Source organism: Etheostoma spectabile, unplaced genomic scaffold, assembly GCF_008692095.1.
Source record: "Etheostoma spectabile isolate EspeVRDwgs_2016 unplaced genomic scaffold, UIUC_Espe_1.0 scaffold405, whole genome shotgun sequence".
Taxonomy (NCBI): domain Eukaryota; kingdom Metazoa; phylum Chordata; class Actinopteri; order Perciformes; family Percidae; genus Etheostoma; species Etheostoma spectabile.
Window position 1 is genome coordinate 246744 of NW_022605604.1, and position 5293 is coordinate 252036.

General features: G+C 38.5%; 1 protein-coding gene across 1 annotated transcript in view; it reads right to left on the reverse strand.

The window, feature by feature from the left end:
- uimc1 (ubiquitin interaction motif containing 1) overlaps positions 1–5293 on the reverse strand; it is a gene marked incomplete in the record, with an annotated part of 98508 nt that overhangs the window by 7869 nt on the left and 85346 nt on the right.

The following is a 5293-nucleotide window of genomic DNA, read 5'->3' on the forward strand; positions in this document are numbered from 1 at the left end:
CTCTCTATGGAACACACAAGGTGCTAATAGGTCCTCGCATCCGGCAATGCTGCTTATATGTGGAATATGGTTTAACTTTTGCGTACATGACCAATTAGTCTGTGTAAAGCCGTGTGCCTGTGTTGGAATCCTCTCCTTGCTCTTCAAAGGAACACAGAAGAAGTTTTTGGAATGCAACTAGTCAGTTCATTGGTATAGCGTGAGATATGGCCGCCGGACTGGCCAGGACAGGAACGGCCGAGAGGACCCAGCCGAATAGTCAGTCATAAAAATGCAGCGAAGCGACGAATACAGCTTTTTAATCAGTTATTGTTGGACAAAAGTGAAGGAGCTTTCTCAGAGACCTACATTTGAAAAATAATTCCATAACGCTGTTTATTTTCGATAGCTAAATTTCAGTCCAGTGTGCTTTGCACGTGTTGTTTTACCAACTCAACTTCAGACAGACAGTAGATAAATAGGGATGTGAAAGCAGTTTTAAAACAGAGCCTATGTGACAATAAAATTGTTTGGTTAAAATCACCTATTAATCGTGGGAAATAATAGTGATCAAAATATAGTTCAACATGATCAGAGTATCATTTTGGCCAAACTATGTGCAGCCCTACAATTGTCAAATTCGAATTAAGCTCTACCGATACGCAGATTTTGTAATTGTTAGTCTGCAACTCATGAGAAGATAGTAGATAGATAAGATAGCATAGTAGTAGATAGAGAGTAGATAGGATAGATAGAAGATACGGAAGATAGCTAGACTACCGATCTCAAGGGGGAATGTCATACCAACTCTCCAGTTCGTACAGAGTCAACAAACATAGATCATAACAGGACAGTCAACCAGCCACTTTTAAACTGCGATGAACGTCCTGTTTGGGGCAAATCCGTATGTTATAAATGTCACGTTCAAGATCTTTATGTTTCCCCGAAGGGGCGATTCATTGCTGCCAGTACATTGCCAACAAAGACCGACATCATTTAAAAAGTCCAGGATCAGATCGATCAGATGGGCGGAAATAAACACCACATTAAAGTTTAAGTCCAAGTGCTTAGTGCCATAAGGAGATAGCGAGAGTTTACAGATCGTGCTCTGTGTCATGTGTTCAGATGAAAAAAACGCAAACATGCTATTTATTTTGGTTTGTTTGACTAAAACGAAGGGGGACCAGATTCTCAGACAAAATCTAGGGGACATTTTTCAGCTAAGAAGGGATTTACCTCCAAAAAACGTCCTGTTTTTATTTTTTGTAAAAACGTGAAAACGGGGACCACAGACCTAGAGCTGTTTCCCCCCAACGGGGGGGGGGGGTGGGGTGGGACTACCCTCAGGCAAAGGATTTCTAGGAGGATCACCTTTGGGTAAAAGATTAAGATCTTTTTTAACGTCGATGGAAATTGCCGTTGGCTAAAACCAACGACTCCATGTGAAAATAATTCAGTGAATTTTAGCATCGTAAAACACGGTCGTTCTAGAAACATCTCTGGAGCATTGTGCTGGAGCGGACTATCGGTCCGTTGGTCAGGGGTTTTCTTTTTTCATTCCAATATGGGTCGTCGGTATCAGTGGAAAGGGAATTTCGGGGGACCAGACGACGGGGACGGTCCAAAAAACCGGGGGACTGGTTCCCCCGGAAAACTGAGGCGGTTTGGTACACTAGTCTAGAACTCGTCCACCAATGTCTAATCAAACGACTTGCAATTTATAAAACAGAGGCACAAGTGTTAAACAGAGGGGAAAGTTTCCGTCACTGGGAGACAGTTTTTTCGGGACTCCTCTCGTCAACGACATCCCCATGCAGAACGCAGCGGGTCTCCGATCTCCGTCACGGGGAAGGGAGCCCTCTGGAGATGGGACAGTTCCACTTCGTTTGGGGGCTTTGAGGAACCACGGCTGTGTCCAGTTAGTAGGGGAGACGGGACCCTTAAGCTCTCGATCACTCATATCATCATCCAGATCTGATCTCCGCGTCGCCATCCCACCTGATTTCTACATCTGCGCTGAAGGGTACGTTTCCCTTCGATACTGTCATGGGGCTGAAAACAGTGACATTAACTGGTTCTTTTAGATAATTTCTGGAGTTCGTTTCTACAATCCAGCTTCGCACACAACCCAGCGGTGAATAGTTGTGTCAAACAGATGAAATTAGGGATGTTTCCGATCGGATCACGGAACGGATCAGAGCTGATTTGGGCATTTTTCAAGATCGCGTGATCGCTCCCCTGACCTTACCACGATCATTGACATCAGCTTGTGTAGGGATCACCCCGGATGGGCACAAAAATTGGAGGGGCCTAGGCTCTAATATGAATAGAAGCACCCCCCCCCAACCAAAAAAAAAAAATTAATAGAAAACTGAACACTATAACACTAGGGCTGCCGTGATCTTTAGGAGCCTGTGGCTGCACCAATGATTACTGGTGAGATAAAGGTTATCATTGGCACCATAAATAAAGTTGATGTTGAGATTATGCACCATCGCCATCGTCGCCCAAAACACAACACACACACACACCACACACCAACACACACCAACACACACAACCACACCACACACCAAACAACACACCACACACACACAACACCACACACAGTAGTATGTGAGTGTCGGATGAGGACTTGTTATGGCAGATAGTTTAATTCATAAAAACTCGATTGAGGCGCAAAAACCTGATTCGGAGGTACACTACCTAACCAACACAGTTTCTGTCCTGTCTATTCAGGCCACCTACCGGTTCCGACCCCATCTCCTCCATTTCCTCATCCTCCTCTTCTACTCCTCCCTCCTTTTTCTTCTGTTCTGTGTGTTATCAGGCCACTGATTACCGTCCACCTCACCTCGCCCTCCTCCGGCTTGCAGCTCCTGTTCAGCAGGAGAATCATATGGGAGAATCATCTCGACATCTGCAGAGAAGACTGAAAGCCAAAAAGGAGAAAAGAAAAAATTGTAAACATAGGAACAAGTGATGAAATAGTTGACATTTCTTCTACAGGTTTTCTACCCGCTGTGGTGTTGGCCACGTAGTTCCCGTCCGGATCAAGACAAGTTGTATTGTCTTATCTTGAAAACAGCGTGTGACAGCGATCAGAAGACACCTGACAGTTAACTCGGCCTTTCAGTACGTTTTCTGGCTTGCTATTTTTAGTCTCCAGTGTCCCCAGTCTATTGACAACACTGAGTAACAGAACAAGAATTCAGAAAAAGTTTCATTTTGCTTTTTTTTTGTTTCCTAGCCTTTGTTTTTTTTTCTTCCCGCCTGTGACTCTTTTTTGTTTTTTGTTTTTTTTCCCTTTTTCTAGTCCCCCCCCCCTGTCTTTCGTGTGGTCCCACGGTCGCCCCGTGGTTTTTTGTGTTTTTTATATAGACATGACTTATGTTTGTTTTTGTTGTTGTTTTTTTTTTGGTTTTTATAGGGACATGGTGTTCGTACAGGTTGCTTTGTTTTGGTTTTTAGTAGACAGGTTAATGTTTTTTGTTTTTATTAGGACAGTTTCCTTTTTTTTTGTTTTTTGTTTTTTTTGGTTTTTTTTTTTTATTATTGTTTTTTTTTTTTGTATTTTGTTTTTTGTGCTGGTTTGGTATTGATCACTTTTGTAATTTTGTTTTATTTGTTTGGTGGTTTTTGGTTTGATGTTTGACATTCTGTGTTTGTGGTGGGTTTGTTTGTGGTTTTGTTTGTGGTGTTTTTTTTATTTGAGTCAGGTGTTTTGTTTTTGGTTGTGTCTCGACTGGCCGTGGTTGTGTTTTTGTTTATTAGGACATTGGTTTTTTGTTTTTTGTGGGTGGTTTGTGGTTTGTTTTTTTTTACTTGGCTCCTGGTGGTGCTGTGTGTAATGGTTTTTTGTTTTGTGTTGTTTTGGATGGTAGCATTGTGTGTTTGTTGCGTTTTGGTTTTGTTACTATTTTGTGTTGTATTTTTGTTGTTATTCATTGGTTGTTTTCTCTTGGTTTCATTGTAAGTGAGGTAAAAAAAGGTTTTTTTTTTTTGTTAGTTTTTTTGTTTGGTTGGTTGCTTGTTTTTTTATTTGTGGGATTCATGTTTTTTTTTTTTTTTTTTTTTTTTTTTTGTTTTTTTTTTTGTTTTTTTGTTTTGTTTTTTTGTTGTGTTTGTTGTTGTGTTTTTTTGTTTTTTTGTTTTTGTTTTGATTCTATCTTTTGGACATGTGTTGAGGGTTCTTGTGTTTTTTTTGATAGTACAGTTTTTGGTTTTTGGTTTTGGTTTTTTGTTTTGTTTTTTTGCTTGTTGTGTTTTATGATTTTTTTGTGGTATTCTTTTATTGTTTTATTGTTGGTTTTTTTTTTTTTTTTGTTTGTTTTTTTGGTTATTTTTAATGTGACTTCATTTTTGGAGAAAAGAAGTCGGGTTGTTGTTTTTGATTGGGTTTTTTTTTTTTTGTTTTTTTTTGTTTTTTTTTTGTTTGTTTTGTTTATTTAGTTTTTGTTTTGTATTTTTTAATTGGGTGTTTGGTTGTTTTGTTTTGTTTTTTTTTCTGTTTTTGTCGTATTTATGTTTTTTTGTTAGCTTTTGTCGGTTTTTTTATTATGTTATTTTTTTGGATCAGTTCTTTAAAGTTCTTTTTTTTCCTTCTTTTCTTTTTGTTTTTTTTTGTGTTAGTTTTGTTTAAGTCTACTTTTTTGGGGTGTTTGGGTTTTTCTTTATTTTTTGTGGGTAGTTGTATTTTGGATTTGGTTTTCCTTTTTTTTGTTTGTGTGTGTGGTGCTTGTTTTGTTTTTTTTGGTTTTTTATATTTGTATCCCTTTTCTTTATGGTGACTTCAGTTTTTTAGTTTTGTTTGTTTTGTTTTTTTTTTTGAGTGTTTAGTTTTATGGGATGAGGGGTGTCTGCTTTTTTTTTTTTTTTTTCTGTTTCGCTTTGTGTTTTTTTATTTGTTTTTCGTTTATTTGTTGTTTGTTGTTTTGTTTTCTTTATCTTTTGAGTTTTTTTTTGGTTTTTTTAACAACACGCTATGTTTTATAGGTATGACCTGTTTTTTTTTGTGTTTTTTATTCTTTTTGTTTTTTGGTGGTTTGTAACTGTTTTTTTTTTTTTTTTCGTGTTTCGCTTGTCTTTGTATTTGTTTTTTTGGGTTTTGTTTTGTATTATGTCTCAGTTTGCGTTACATGACCCATTTAGTCTGTAAAGCCGTGCCTGTGTTGGATCTCTCCTCTACTCTCTCAAAGAACACAGAAGAAGTTTTTGAATGCAACTAACTTCAGTTCATTGAGTAATAGCGTGAGATTGAGCCGCTGGACCTGGACCAGGACCAGGAACTGGGCCAGAGATGTGACCCATGGCC